Below are 17,210 nucleotides of genomic sequence, written 5' to 3'. Positions count from 1 at the left end.
CATGTGTTGTCATTTTTTATGTTTATTAAGGCTAGGGGCCTCAAAAGCTGGAAGTTGCACTGGCCTCTCTGGACCTCTGTGCCTCTGGCACAATGGAGTCTGGATTTCTGTTGAGGCTTCTTGGCCCTTTCCTACTGCTAATAATGTTGTTGTTGTAACTCGAGGGGATGGAAGACCATGAGGGTCGATGAAGCCCCCTCGCACTAGGCCCAGGTGTCCTTGCCCCCCCACCCCCCAGCCTGGAGGCACTCACAGCAGTTATGCTGAGGCTCTGCAACAATATGTTGCAGAGTCAGACTGCCTGAAACTAAGCAAGGCCAAACAGGGCAGATATGGAAGAACAATGCTGAATAAAGCAGCTTTATGTATGTATGTAAGAAATGATACATAGCACAAGGGCACTAGCTGGGAACTGGATTGGCTGGCTATATGGATACTTAGGGCAGCTTGCTATTGGATAAGTATGCTAGGAAAAAGGATGTATAAAAGCCTGTGTAATTTCCTGCTCTGTGTACAGGATTTGAGATCTTATTCTCCCTGTACCTTTTTGCAGCTGCAAATAAACTTTTCTGCTTCTCCACCCCATTGTGATTATTGGGTGTAGCACACCGGGTAGCGAACCAACGCCAGCTGTTGTTTAGCCTCTCGGCACTGGGTGCCGGCAACATTGTGGTAGATGGTTGTAATCAACTCAGGCTCTAGAACAGGGATCAGCAACCTTTGGCACATGGCCCGGCAGGGTAAGCCCCCTGGCAGGCCAGGCCGGTTTGTTTACCTGCTGCGTCCGCAGATTCAGTCGATCGCAGCTCCCACTGGCTGCGATTCACTGCTCCAGGCCAATGGGGGCTGTGGGAAGCGGCACAGGCTGAGGGATTCTCCCTGCAGCGAACTGCGTCCAGTGGGAGCTGCAATCGGCTGAACCTGCAGACACGACAGGTAAACAAACCGGCCCAGCTCACCAGGGGGCTTACACTGGTGAGCCGCGTGCCAAAGGTTGCCGATCCCTGCTCTAGACCCCTAGATTCACCTAAATGTATACAAGGTTTGCTACTGTAACGCACACACCTCCTGGGTGTGGTGTTCTGTCCCATCTAATGGCACCGAGACCACTTAAAGAGAGAGAGAAAAAAAATGAATCTGCTCTACAGTCTTAGCTAACAGCCAGTTGGCTTTTAGTTCATGCTGTAGAAGCTCATGTACTAAGCTCCTGAGGTTCCAGATTTGATCCCACTCACCAACGATCGGGGTCTGTCGGCATTACGCTACCAGCTTCTCCTAAATAAAGGCTAATCTCATGGTAGATTGAAGCTCTCATGGCTTCTCTGGATTACACGAAACATATGTTTCTTCTTTGTTTTATTTTAACAATATTGTTTCACTCTTTAGTGTTCTGCAATTAGTTAAAAAGAAAACAATAGGAATGGACAGCTTTAGTCTCTAAGGTGCCACAAGTACTCCTTTTCTTTTTAATAATAATGTTATTTTTCAATTATATAGCCATTGATTCAGGTCTGTTCCCTGTGTAAGTGCATGTCTGTAAATGTGTTCTTTGTTTCAGGCATGACTGCACAATATACTATTACTACAATGCTACTGGGGATTCTATAATTAAAGGGGAATTTGTCTCACAATGGAACATGCATGTAATTTTTCAGTCTACATACCAAAATCATTAGTTTCTGAATTTTCTTTTGTCTACCAATTTTTTATGAAGAAATAGTAAAATATTCTGAGTAGACAATCCTCCAGCCATCTCTTCCACTTACAGTATGAAATTTTCTCATGGCACTCAGGCTCCGTGCACAACATTATATTTCAGTTTTGCCTACCTACCACCAGCCTCCATTGGTGGGTCTGTGTGGTGTACTCCTGGGGGAATGAAAACAGATCCCCCTGCAGATTTCTTTGCTTCTGTTTAAAAAGTGAGGGAGAAGCAAAGGGAAGCGCCCAGGGGTGGGTGGGTGGGTGTGTGTGGCTGGGAATGCCCATGGGCTTAGTTTGGGGGGCATTGCTCCCAAACAGACGTGAAGCATGGAGGGCCCACAGGGTCACATGCCACTGCCCCTCCTTTTTCAGTGGGGCAGCTCTGCACTCACAGAAAAGAGGGTGCTGCTCAGCTGAGCTCCCTACACTTAGACACCCCCTGTTTCACCCCACCCACCTTCACTTGGAAGTCCCTGCAGAGTCCCATTGCCCCTGCACTTTGAAGCCCCCAATGATCCCCAGTGCATCCAGATCCCCCACTGAGCTGCTGGCACCCAGATTGCCCCACACAGAAACCTCTTACTTCCACCTGGATCCCCCCACACTAAGTCTCTCCGCACTTGGATCCTGCTGCCGGACTGAGTGTGTCTGCCCACATCTCCTGTGCCTGGTGCAGAGGGGCAGGGCTCCAGGGTGTTTCTGGGGCAGGCCTGGCCCTTTCACTGTCAGGGTCGGGTGCAGTCTCACTGCCGAGTCCCTGTCCTGGGGTGGGGGTGGAGGGAGGCTGTAGGGTGATCTCCCAGTCTATGCAACCAGTGGCCTGTGCTCCCCACTGTCATGCTGGAGCGTCCACATTTATTGGCAAATAAAATGCATGGAATTTTAAAATATTGTGCACAGAATTTTTAATTTTTTGATGCAGAATTCCCTCATGAGGTACTGTGCAGCTATGAGGTGGGTGCTGGACAGTGAGGGGTCTGTGGGCGGGGGGCACTGGGTGGGAAGTGTGGTGTCGAGGGCGCTGGGCAGTTGTGATTGGAGGCCAGTGTGGGAGGTCTCTGGGTAGGGGACCCTGGGCATAGCGGGTCCAGGGGGGTTCTGAGCATAGAGGACATCAGTGAGGGGGTGCTGGGCATAGGAATCCGTGGTAGAGGTCTTTGGGCAAGGGAGTGCTGAACATAAGGGCGGGGTACTGGGTAGAGGGGGCAGTGTGGTGCGGGCCCACCCCAGAGGGGAAGGGGCATGCTGGCATCACAGGGCTGGGTGGGCCATGTGCATCTGGCAGCTGTGGGTTTGTAAATGGTGCCCTCATGCTGGGCTGCATGGAGTGGGGCCACTCCTAGCCGTGCCATATCCTGCCTCATGCCCCCAGCCAGCCCCTCACTCTGGGGACTGACCCTCCCCCGCACCATGCCCCATTGCCCCCATGGGAGTTCACAATATGTTTGGCGCCGGATCCACAAAAAGTGATTCCGGCCCTGAATATAGGCTTCAAATTATGTTAACCTCACTTCCAAAATGTATATTGGTATGAAAACAAGATTAAAAGCAAGGTAGTAAAAGTAGATTAAAGTATATCCAGCAAACCAAATTAAAGTTATATTTTAGTTTCCTTCCTCAAGCTTTTCCTTCACCAACTCGAACCATCACTGGGGGATACACCCAGCAACAGTGAATGACTATTGCAGCCAGAGGACTGAGCTCTTTAACCAGTAATTCTGATTTAAAGAATTGTTTCATGATCTCTGTGTGTATATAAAGTCTGCTGCAGTTTACACAGTATGCATCCGATGAAGTGAGCTGTAGCTCACGAAAGCTCATGCTCAAATAAATTGGTTAGTCTCTAGTACTCCTTTTCTTTTTAAAGTCACTTTAAGTCCTCAGATGTGATTGGGGGAGGGGTGAGAGTAAACCTGTAACACTTTGCTGGATGGTTAAGAGACGTCAGCACATCCTTTTTGTTATTCAGTGGTATATTTAAGTCCTGATCAATACAGGCTGATGGAATTTGGGAAATGGCACACTGAGCAACTGTGACAACAGATGTCAATGCGAAAGGGCAGCAGCTCAGTTCAGAGGCCCCTTGACCTAATGAGAAGGCATGTATGTTTGGGTGAGTAGCAGCTGCAATTACTCTCCCTTCCAATTTTCTAGCCTTTCTATCAGTTCCAGTGCATGAGGACAGGTTTCAGAGTAGCAGCCGTGTTAGTCTGTATTCGCAAAAAGAACAGGAGGACTTGTGGCACCTTAGAGACTAACCAATTCATTTGAGCATAAGCTTTCATGAGCTCTAGCTCACGAAAGCTTATGCGCAAATAAATTGGTTAGTCTCTAAGGTGCCACAAGTCCTCCTTTTCTTAGTGCATGAGGAGAAAACCCTGAAATCTCTCCAGTTCCAAAGCTCATCCTAAATAATTGCATGCATCAGGGAGGGAAAGGCAACTTTCGAGGACAGTGGAACATGCAAAGCAAAATCCAGAAAAGAAGAGGAATGCGGCAGATGACAAATACATAAAACAAGAAATGGGCTCCCTTTGACCCTGTATTGTCTGTGCTCTTTGACTCTTATTTGAAAATTATTTGGAAGTTGTAGTCTGAGGCCTTTCTAGGGAATCTTTCTTTTTTCAAGTAAATCCGTAAGGTGGAAATATTTCTAAAAGGTGATTTCTAGATATTCTTTTTTGTCCCCTATTGGCTCTGTTATTTATTTATAAACAAATGCCCAAATGGAATGTGTTCTTCATCTGTAAAATAGGGCAATAATCCTACTTATCAGTGGGACAAATGCTGTACTATGTCAAATCTCCACCATGAGTTGTTGTTGGGGACATAAAAATCATCTCAGATTCCACCCACACTTTGTTCAAATCATTCCCAAAATACATTTATACTCTGAGCCTCATTCAAAGATTCCCATTGGCTTCAATGAGCTTTGGATCAGGCCTTTTATCCATGTGTGCCCCGTTTTCTCTTTCAACCCCCCCCCCCCCCCCACACACACACACACACACCTTTTCACTTGTATGTTCTACCCTTTACTTTTCTGTCAAGTTAATTTTTTATATCCTGATCATGTAACTTGCTCCATGCAGGTGGACCCTGCACACAGCACCACTGACTTCCCTGGAGTTCTGTATATGAGCAGGAGTCTCCCCATGACAAGCTTATTGCAGGATTGACACATTAAGGGATGGTTATGTAGAGGGGGGTGTTATTTCACACTGAGTTTGAACATACTGGCTAGTGTGTAGTAGGTAACCTGCAGTAAGAGCGTGCACACGCACTACTCCCTGTTTCACTTCTGTTTCAATCCATATAATTGTGTACACATGACAGGGACTTTGTGTGGAATAAACATGCAACATTCTGGGTGTGTATCCCATGGTCCTTTGCCTTGCTTTTGGGCAGAGTGCATTCTGGGACTTTTCTCCCAGCGCATTGCAAGATACATACCAGAAGTCATAGAATCATAGAAGATTAGGAGGTCTTCTAGTCCAACCCCCTGCTCAAAGCAGGACCAACCCTGTCTTTTAGTGTTTCCTGTGAAACACAGAGCACATTTATGGATGCAATATAATAATTACAGGGCAAGTTAAAAGGAGAGGTAGCTCTAGGGAGGTTGTTCTAAATGGCAGAGAAAAGAAGCAGCAGGTCACAGAAATGAAAACAGGAGAAATGTAGCTGCAGTGCTCGGAACACCCGCCTTTATGTGTTGGATCATATTAAAGAAGTTCTGTATTAAAATCACAAAAGAGTTTGATTCCCCATAGTTTAAATTCCAAGGTATTACTAATTAAGAGGTCTCTTGGTTTTTGGTACTGTTTCTCTCCCTCTCTGTGTGAAACTTGCAAGCTGCTAATTGTGTTAGTACATTAAGATAGAGTCTGTTCTCAAAGCAATACTTTGTAACAACAACTATTCACACAGAGAAGGACTCAAAGCGATACTTTGTAACAACAGAAACAGCACACAGATACTCCCTGCCCTTTTGTTATATTTATCTCGCTTTTTTAACAATTGTGATTAAAATAGAGATAGAGGATGTATGTGGATGGATGCTTGGTGTGGATAATAAATGAATGATCAGGGAGGTGCCAGCCTAAGAATCCAGTGTCCATCGGCCAAAGAAGGCGTCAAGTGGAAACAGCCAGAGGAACCCCGGAGCGCAGACTGGAATCCACCCAACAGCCTCAAGAATGGGAGAATCGAAGAACAAGATAACATCTGGCAGAACAGAGCTGTCAGGAATGTGCCATCTGCTGATTGATTCAGCCACAGCATGATGAAGCAATTCCCACAGACTCGCATAGGAATAAATTCCTATAAAAATTGACTCTAGAAACTGAGAACTTTGGGGTCTGATTCTGCAAACCAACTTCCAGGAGCGTCAGATGTGCATCTGACAAGGCCCTGCTCCCTCCTCATGTCCAGGCCACCTGGCCAGTGGCTTGGCATGAGCAACTCTAAGGCTGGTAACTATGATAACAACCTTGCAGAACTTGTGTGTGTATGTATGAATGAATGTGTGAATAAATATGAGATTGAATGGAATGTTATAGCTATAACTAACTGCTTACTATGATTCTTTCTTTATTCACAATAAATGTGGCATTTTGCCTTTTGCCCTTTAATAATATCCTGCTGGTTTTTATTTTATTAGTATAACATATGCTGCAAGGTTGTACACTAACTAATATTTGTTTATTCCACAGGCTATTTATAGACTTTGTGGCTTCCTTTAATTGCCTGAACCCCTGTACTGGCTGTAGGTAAGGGGCATGACAAAAACCTGTGCTAGAAATTAAGGATGAGTCACAAACCCATGATTTCAGCATTTGCCAGGATTCATCTGTGAGTGTTTGCAGAAATTTCTGAGACAACACAGCCTATTGATAACTCATTAAGATCTTCGCTCCAGAGAAACAACAAGCAATTGATTCAAAACTTGCTCTGCTTTTAGCTGATGCTTCTGGGTATTGACAGGGCCCCACAGAAGCATACTGTAAAATGGAGTAACAATAAAACATATATTTTATTTGGAAAATGAACATTTAAAAGGAGAAAAGAGAAAAATGCAGGATTGAGAAAGCTAATCTTCCCAACACCATTCTCCTATTAGTGTGGCTGCACTAATATGTCGACTCACAACAGATAATATTGCACTGTGTCTTGCAAACTTGAAGGTCACTTTAAGATTGAGCATATGGGGAACAAACAATTCTGGCTAGGGGACATATGGCATGTCCGTGACCTCTCCTAGTTTTTCACTAAAGGACCACTTGGCAAAATGCAAGGGGAAAAAAAAAACAGTTTAACTCAGCCAACCTTTCATAGCTATTGAATTTTGGCATGGGGTATGACAGTGGAGCCATGAAAATGAATGCCAGCAAGAACCTGGAATGGGTAACTTGGCTGTTGCAACCAATTAAGTAATTCACTAAGCTCATATTGAAATGCTTTGTAAAATGTAAAAGTCAAGGAGTGCCAGCAGAGTCAGTACATTTATAACATCCCATCTCCATTGAAAAGAAGCATCATCTTGAGTGCTGCTGGGCAATCCTAAAGGAAATCTGAATAATTTCCAACTCATAGCTTTATCTTTCTTCATCAGTGCCAGCAAAGAGTAAGCCTGAGATGAAACTGAGCCAAGTACTAATGTGGCCTCTTTCAGCTCTGAGTTGCTCAAATACCAGCAGTCTCAAGAAACCAGAGTGACATCACCTGTTCACCTCCAAATTACTTAAGCAAAATACAACTTGCTGGATTTCCCTCAGTGTTCCTGATCTCACTCCTGCCCTCCCAGCACAGTTCCTTACCACATCACCAATGAGATTTGTTCAAGAAAACATTTCTTAAAAAACAACTCCAGCATATGGTGTTATAAAAGGATATACACTGTGAGTTCAGACAGAAGTCCAGTATATAGAGAATAGAATCTATATATTTTTAAACAAACACAAATAGGTTTTTTATAAAAAAATGTTAGTCTCTAAAAACTAAACTGAGTTGCCTTCAATTGGCATACCAAAGACCCCACGTTTCATGTAAATGAAGCAAAAATGTAACCTGTTGAGCTGCACTTTTAACCTTCACTTAGTGCCTTTGGTATCCCATTCAGCATGACCAACATTTTAGCTGCTCTGCTTGAGATTTATACACAAAAGGCAGCACTTTTTAGAAACTAATATTCTCCGCACTTGATAAGTAATGTATCAAGTTAATATCCACCCAGAAACTGAAAGCTACTTCCTTGTACTGGTGATCGTTATCATTTCCACAACTTCAAGGCACTGCCTCTGTGATGAACAGAATATCTTTGCATTAGCCAGAAATATTATTCCAGTTGTTGAATGCTAACCCTCCACTTAGACCGGTTATTTACATAGATTTTTAATGTTCTTGGTGGGGTAAAAAAAGATTTCTGATTGTATTGGAAGAGGAAAAACCTGTATGCTCTTTCCCCAGCGCATTGAGTGCTTGTTGAGATGTTCCAGGTTTATTTTATTTGCTTTTATTTGAACAGAGGAATCATGGAGGCAGCTGTGGCAGTTTCTCCACATGACCATCAGTGCTACTAATGTGTTTCCACCTCACCTAAAGAGAATACCATGTTAGCAGTGACCAGGGTAGCTCAGTCTCCGTCCCATTCAATCCTCGGCCTCCCTGAAACTTCCATCAAGGGTGTCAATTTGTGTAAATGTGAGAGCAGACTTGGGGAGAATAGGACTGATAACATCCACACATTTTCACATGCTGTGGGCCACCAAACAGATCTAACAGTTTTGAGAGCTACTGTTAGTTTCAATTTGCATCTGTGACCCAGAGGCAGAATGTTCCGTATGCTGTTATCCTTAACTCAGCCATTCTCCTATCTCAGATAATTGTCACAATGTTTGAGATCCTATCATGTTTCTATCCACAATTGGATCTACCTGTTTTCTCCTCTTCTCTCTCCCCCACCCCCCATCTCCTGCTATAGTAGCTTTAACATCAAGAGAATAGAAATTAACTGATGTTGCTTGATTTAATATCACTCTAAAAAGCTTTAGGGCCTTGATCACTTTGAGTGGTACTTTATTTGGTGTGTAGTCCCAATGAACTGACAGGAACATTTGTAGTATTCAGCACGGGTAGCAGATTCTCTCCCTTAATTACCAACTGATCATTTGTTCAATGGCATTTGTATGAAACATTAACTTCCTTTGAATAAGGATGAAATTCTTCATATATTTTTAATTAAACTGAAAGACTTCCACGTTTGCATAACATGTTTTTTTTTCCTTTCTATTTTGTATATCTTTGCCTATTCTTTTTAACAGTTTTAATGAGTTCTTATTCTTAGCCAGGAAACCTGCACGGCTTCTCTTTACTGTCTCTGAGCAATTTGTTGTTCTCCACAGTCTGATCCTCCCTGACAGTTTTCTTGACTCTATTTTCTGTGCACAAAGAGAAAAACAAGCACTTCAGTCTAGATTACTTTCATTTTAGATTAGGGAAAACAGCAATACAAAGTGAGAACAAATATAAAATCTTCATGAGAGAGAAAGCAGAGTATCTGTACAATTGGTAATGTAAAACACTCTGTAAATTCTTTCATCTCTAATCCTCTTGGAGCCCTGTCACTAGCGGAAAGGCAGTTGGAGAGACTTTTCATTTTATGGTGTAGGCAGGATCGTTGTGTAGATAAGGTCCAGGATTGGGATTGAGTAGATCTAGGTTACTTTCTCTGGCACGGGCTTCATGTGTGTCCTGAGGCACATCATAGACATTCTCTGTGTCTCTGTTTCTCATCTGTAAAATGAGAAGATTAATACTTCCTTTGTCTCTCTTGTCTATTTTGATTTTTGCTCTCTAACAATACCTGCACAGCAAAAGAAGAAATATCGGCCTGATATCATTCAACTATTACAACATGTGCCTTAAGTTGTTATAATAACATCCCAAATTCAGCAAAGCACTTAAGCATATGCTTAAGTTTAATCAAATGCTTAAATCCCATTGACATCAATGAGGCTAAATTACCATTACTGAATAAGGATGCTTTCCTGAATCAGTGCCCAAGATTGCAGGGCATTAAATACCTTACAGGGGAGTATAACACATACAAAATAAAACAGTGTGGTAGAGATAACATAATAAGAATATGAAATGTCCATAGCAAAATGTATACACTAGATTTGTCTCCAAATTAAGGTAGAGTTGAAGATGAGGTGAGAACAAGGATATTTTCATTTGTTTATATTTATTTTGTGTTGCCAGCCCCAAACTTTAAACACAAATGAACTTTACCTTTTTGATGTTGCATGGACATATGCTGCTGTTCTGGAGATAGTTTCAATAGTTTGCAATTCCTTTCATCAACATGGTTCAAAAATTCCCACCAGAACCTGTTATTTTGACTCAAGGGCTACCTGACATACAGATAATAATGTTCACATTTTTGTTTGATGACTTGATGTTATCTCCTGCGTTCCTTGTACATTTCAAGGTAAATAATTTATTGTGAAACTGATTTTGTTCTCAGCAAAGAGGTATAATGTCTCACTTCATTTTAGCTCAGTTTCACACTGGCAAAAAATGTGCTTTTTGTATGAAAATTCTATGTTCACTGTTCTCTTTGAACTGGGTCACTTTTTCACTTTGTGGATCTGACCACTGATGTCAGGGGATCAGGCATTTGCACTCTGCATAGAGTTTATTCACTTAGCTGTGGAAGACTGCACAAGCCCCTCTGCCTTATTTAATCCTTCATTGCTCCCTCTGGGTGAGGGGGCTATGAGCAGAACACCTGCACAGGGGGTTCTCTTCAGTCAGTCAGTAATATTGCCACTTCAGCAGGATTCCTAAAAGTAGCAAGATGTCTAACTAATGTCTATAGAGATACTGCAGAGAAGGAGATATCCAAGAGAACACCCTCAGTGCTCTGAGCATCAGCACTGTGCTCTCTGCTGCATCTCCACCCTTGTGAATTCCAAAATCATGAGTCAGGCCCCTAAAAATCATGAAATTGTCTTAAAAACCAGAAAAAAATAGTTATTTTAAAAAAATGTGTCTTCTGGTTTTCAAAGCTTTGGGATTCATGTTTCTAGTTTTTCTCCATAGCCTTGTTGTCTAGAGTAACAGGTCTATAAACCCTGCACTAGCCTGGAAGGGGTTAAGGAGCTACTCTGGGATGGCGTGATCCTGCCTCTCTGAACCTGTATATCATGCCAGGACTGGAGGGGGAGTTAAAAGGAGGGAGTCCTCGTAAGGGAACAGGCTATTGAGCTTTTCCAGCCTGAAGACAGGGCTGACAGCCTGCAGAGCTCCTGCCCTCTCAGAAGAAGGGTGCAGTTCCCCTAAAAGGGAAAAAGAGACTGAGACTTGCACTGGAGACCCAGTGAAAGCTGAAGTGGACAGTGATACTGAAGCCAGAGCCCCATATGCTGGCCGAGCTGCCTGCAGATTCTTGCCCTCCCCACCCCCACCCGCTTTCCTTTCCTTTCCCTTATACCCTTATTTCACTTCATTTGCTGTGTGCTATGTGTTGTTACCCGTGGAGCCACAAGAAGGCAAGAAATAGCCAAGAGGTCTTGGCCAAGGGGCTAAGTGCCCGGCTGCTAGAAAGACACTCCCCCTCCTGCAGCACCTGCTAGAGTGTGAGTAATCAGAATCACACGTGAGTGCTCCCCAAGTAGCCCCTAAAGGAGGCACCTTATCACAGACTGATCAAGACAGCTACAAACTTGCTTTTTTAGAATATGAATGTTGAGATTCTGATGCGATAACATGACTGCAAGACAAGAGCTGAGACTTGGAAAAAAAAGACCAAATATTATGAAATTCCCAATAACATTTTGAGTGTTGGTTCACATTCTGCCTCAGAGAGATTGTATATGTGTGATAAAACTGAACAAATAAAAGTTAGAGATAAAAGCTACCCACTTGTCTAAACTAGCTTCTAGAGCTGAGGCATGGGAATCTCTCAGTGTATGTCATGGGATTCTGTTAATTTAGATTTTAAAAATAAAATTATTTTCTAATCATAGGAAAAAGGGGTTCAGGAACTGGAACTAGTTTGCTAACCCTAAAAAAGTAATTTGTAAAATCTTGTACTCCATTATTTTACTTATCCCTTAGGACTGCATCTTTTATAAACGTGTTTTTTTTCACCTGCTCTTCTAATTACTCTTCCTTATCTAATACACAATTATTGTTTTCCTCAGGGATACAGCTTTGGAATAACAAGAAGGAAGGTTTCCATTTGTTTTTAAGTATATTTTGAAAAATTACTGAGTATCTCTAGAAAACTGGTCCCTACTGTAGCTATAACAAAATATATTATGTATGAATTCTCTTTTTATGTTATAAATTGGATGGCTTTTGAGTGGTTAGCGGTATTGTTTCATTTACATATGGATTAAATAGCCCTATACATGTTAACGAGTTTTTTATTGATATAACTAGAGAATCAATTCAGTCCATTTTTATTTTTTGAAGTGTTCAGGGAACATAAATATTTGCTGGGCAACAGGACTGTGTCAGCCCATTCAATGGAACTGTAATAAATAATTTACACATAGTAGAATTACTTAATTGCACTACCACTAGAAAAGATGTAGGGAACTTCTGTTCTTTAAGGACAGGTGACACTCTGAGTTGGTGAAGGGTATTTAAGAACATGGCTTTTAGATATTCTATGTCTCAAATAGCAATTTTGATTACCGATTTAATTTAAGTTCTTCTTTTTTAATAATTTCTAACATACTGCTTCCTAGTTTTATGTGTCATCATTCTTTCTGATATTTTAACACTGGATAAAATGTAGGCATCTGTGAAAAATTAACCATGTCACATTATATTGCTCTTTTGTAACTGATGAAGTGACAAAAGGAATCTTCCATGAATTTCAGATGACTAAAGCCTGAATACATCCTTTTTACAGGAAAGACAATCCTTTAACTAAATAATATTACTTAGAAAATATAGGGCTAAATCCTTGTACAGAGTTTTGCCACTGACTCTAATAGTCATTGAATTGGCACATCAATGTGCTTTATGCAGACAGCACCCTGGTATATTTTAACTACCTAATCCCTACAACAGCCCTGTGAAGTAAACATATATTGTTGTTGTTCCCATATTTAAAGATAGAAAAACTGATAGATAGGAAAGGTTAAGCCCAAGGTCACATCGTGAGTGAGAACTTCATCACTTCTAGCTCATTCCTCCCATGTGTTCCTTCCTCAGAATGCTCCATCACAGGAGCTCCCAAATATGCATCTTATAGGGTTGGGGTGAATTTTGAGAACTTTCAGAGGGGCAACTGCACCTGTACCACCCCCCTTTTTGGTCCTGCAAGGACACTCCCCTTTTAGGGTCATGGCCCCAGCCAGCATCACTCTTGGGCAGAGACCTGCATCGCTCTCCTCATAACTGGGATTTCTCCAGGCTGCACAGTTCCCTGCCTACACTGTGTAATCCCAGCAAGCCAGACTGCCTAGACAGGCCAGCGTCTTTGTGCTTTGTCCACTGAATTCATCCGATGAAGTGAGCTGTAGCTCACAAAAGCTTATGCTCAAATAAATTTGTTAGTCTCTAAGGTGCCACAAGTACTCCTTTTCTTTGTGCTTTGCTTTCTCCTCAGAGGCTATAAACAGAGTAATTGCCCACAGTTATATGTTACCACACTGCCATTTCTAAGCAAGCACATGTACTCTTAAAGTGGAAGCATTACAGAGAAAATGTATTAAAAACAATAAAGGAACCTACACGCATGCTAATAATCTTATCAGAGATCACCCCTGCTCCCGCCAACTTCAGAAGGAGTCAGTTCGTCAAACTCCCGCCAAGGAGTTCTTCTATGGTTACAAGTTCATAAAGCTTTTTCTCAGAACAATCACTGCCACGGATATATCAATCTCTCCTTTATATGGCTTGAGTGTTTGATCTTCAGAGTCTGGGGCTAGGTAGTCAGCAGACAATGGTTCTCTCTTCAGGGTATAGCTTCAAAAGGTTGGATGTTTGAATTACTGAGGTGGAATTTTGTATTCACCTCTCCCCAGGCATTTCCTAGAAAACCCACTTAACTTTGTTTGCAAAAGGTCATTCTTATCTAACATGTTGTTTCAAATAGTCTTTTCAAGTTCATAACACTTCCCAGAATTTACATTGGTCACATCTTCCCTCTAGAGAAGTTCCATACAATCCTACAGTGATAGATAAATTTTGTATTTTTAATACAATGGACTCCAAAGCTCATAAAACATAATTTAATAAGGTTTTTCAAGGACATTGCAGGAAATAGCTCAGGCTGTCACATACCCCATACACTCCCTGGTGGATGAGACAATACAAGAATATAAAGCACCAGACTCCCAACTACTGACATGTTTGGGCAGAGCTATTCAATCGCTGTTTCTTGGGACTCCTCTGTCACATAAGAGAATGGCTGTGCTGCTGTTGGTTTTTTCTACTGCGCCTGCTCCTAAACCCTCCCCTTCTACATGTCCCTTCCTACATATATTACTATGAGAGACAGATTGGTAGAAGCAGGATCAATTTCTGTTGTGCCACCACTATATATTTTCATGCTGTAAACACTACCCATCATAAAATCTGTGAGAGGTGGTGTGAACCTGGGCCATGGCTGCACTGGGGCAGGAGTTCCTTGCCAAGGCAGCTACTCCCAGCACAAAGGATAGACCGCCTCCAAGAGCAAATAGTTGAAGTCAACAGTCTGCAAGCAAGCCACAGTCTGAACATTGATCCAGAGCAGGGATCGGCAACCTTTGGCACATGGCCTGCCTGGATAAGCCCCCTGGTGGGCTGGGCTGGTTTGTTTACCTGCCGTGTCTGCAGGTTCGGATGATCATAGCTCCCATTGGCCGTGATTCACCGCTCCAGGTTAATGCGGGCTGCAGGAAGCAGCGCGGGCCAAGGGATGTGCTAGCCGCCGCTTCCTGCAGCCCCCATTGGCCTGGGACGGCAAACTATGGCCAGTGGAAGCTGCGATTGGCTGAATCTGTGGATGCAGCAGGTAAACAAACCGGCTTGACCCGCCAGGGGGTTTACCCTGGCGGGCCGTGTGCCAAAGGTTGCCAATCCCAGATCCAGAGTATTCAGCAAATATTTATGAATATTGGAAATATTCCTAGAAACCAGGATCATTTCACAAATGATCCACAAATAATAATAAAATTATAATACCGATAAATTGCTGGATTATTTGTTAGCAATAAATAATTCAATTACTTTTCCCCAGCTCTAGAATGTTTGGACATTATTTATTTATTTGCTTGGGTATATTGTTCTGTTCTGCTCAGTGTCTTACCACCATTGGATCTGAGTGTCTTAGATAGCTCGGGTGCCAGTAAGTCAGTATGTGTAGCACCTAAGAAATAATTCAGTAAGACAGTGAACAGGTCCTTCTGGTGGTGAGCATGGCTTCTAAAAAGAATTGCATCACAGTTAGGAAGAAGCATTTCTCCAGGATCTAAATGCCTGCACAGTCAGTTAAAAAGAACTCATAAAACTACCCGTGATGGTGCCATTTAGTGATTCTCAATAATATTAGAAATTTCCTTTGGGTCTTCATTCAATCATATTGTTGGATCAATGTTTTGGCTTTGTGTTTGTTTCTTTATGCAGGATTCAGGGTATAATTGATATTTTCCTTTGTTTAAGAGGAATTCAGGGACCACATTTATGCAAGCATATACATTCACAATTATTTATAGAGAATGGGGGTGAGGGACTTTTTATTGCCCATATCAATTTCCTAAGCAGATATCTGGGTTATATTGTTCTGCATACTTATTCAGAAATAACTGCAGAGCTGATATTTCTTTAATTCCCTGAGGGGACTGTCAGATCCCATCCTCCCAACTTATTCCATTAATATAATCAGAGTGTGGGAATAATGTTGTGTTACTGTTCCGTACATTTTTAACAAAATTATTAGTACTCCTCACTACCAGTTGTCAAGATCCTATATTTCTATCATTTGTAAGGTAAGCTTGTGCCTAGCTAGTCTGCATCCAAGATTCCCTGACATTCTGAAGCCCCTTAAGAACCCTGCAGGGTACATTCTGCTTATGTGTGTATATTCCCTAACGAATAGTTGAAGCTTCATGAGAAACTTTGAAAAATTATTGAAACTAGAGAATATGGAGGGGAAAAATATTCACAGATTGGTTCACAAAGTTTAAAATAAATTCACTGTGTCCACAAGCAAACTCCTTTGTTTTTGCTTTCTGTAAACATTCAGGTGGTATGAGCATTCATGGAAAGGAAATGTCAGACTCCAAACCTAGTGAGGATTACTACTGTAGCAGGGAAAAGGAGGTGTGGCCATAAATAAAGATGGGACTTTATTTGGCACTACATCAGGCCAATCTAGGATGTTTACAGCTGGTATAAGTTAGGACAGCCTCATATCTGCCCTAACACAGTGTGGAAATAGACTGCCTTGCTCAGAGCTGACACCAGGATCAAAAGAGGACAAAGCCACTTGTGCACATATGTGCCCCGACCTATGCTATAGCTCCATCAATGATAGTCTAGGACAGTGGTGGGCAACCTGTGGGCCATGGGCCACATGCAGCCCATTAGGGCAAGCTGCTGGTGGGCCGCCAGACCATTTGTTTACAGTTGCATGGCCGCTCGCAACTCCCAGTGGCTGTGGTTCACCGTTCTTGGCCAATGGGAGCTGCAGGCGGCCATGCAAATGTAAATAAACAGTCTGAGGCCCCACAGTGGCTTGTCTTCATCGGCCGCGTGTGGCCCATGGGCCTCAGGTTTCCTATCACTGCCCTAGGATCTAGTCCACTAGCTCCTAAAAGTTCACCTATTATTTCTCAAAACTTATTTCATAGTATTGTTTCAAGGGATAAAATTAAGTTATTATTATAATTGTTGTTAAGTGCAGAAGATTCAGTATAGCTGTAAGGAACAACAAGAGTTGCCACTGGAGTTGTATTGGTTGTGTGTGACTGTTGGGGGAGGGAAAGTGGACCCAATAAAATGCTTATGTCATTGCCGTTGTCATATGAATATATCATTGCCACAAGAAACCTCATTCTGGCAGCAGATTAAAGAAGTACAGCTTTTAATAGAATAGCCAATAGGAAACTGAGAACTAGTAAGGCCTCTGATAGACTTTTGAGGTTAACAAAATGGAAAAGGCTGGTGGATTTGTTAAACTCTTTCCATTCTAGCCTTAGCCCTCCATGGCTTTAAGTGTGAAAATAATATAAAAACCTAAGGGACCTTGTGGAGTGTTCTTTTCAGTACAAGCTTGCAGGTTGTTTCTCATATAAAAGAGACATCCTGACATAATGTGAAGAGTGCTGACTTTGCAAGACTTCTTTTCACACTGTAAAGGAGCCCTTATTGAACAAACTCTCTGCATTCCAAGAAGCCAGTTTATAACCCATCTAAGTTAATATTTTTATGGGGAAACCTGCAATTAGTAACCAGTAACCAGATAGATGGATTATTTCATGTATGTTCGTCATATGAATGTT

The sequence above is a fragment of the Caretta caretta genome, chromosome 8, assembly GCF_965140235.1.
Source record: "Caretta caretta isolate rCarCar2 chromosome 8, rCarCar1.hap1, whole genome shotgun sequence".
Taxonomy (NCBI): domain Eukaryota; kingdom Metazoa; phylum Chordata; order Testudines; family Cheloniidae; genus Caretta; species Caretta caretta.
Note: the sequence above shows the minus strand (reverse complement) of the source record.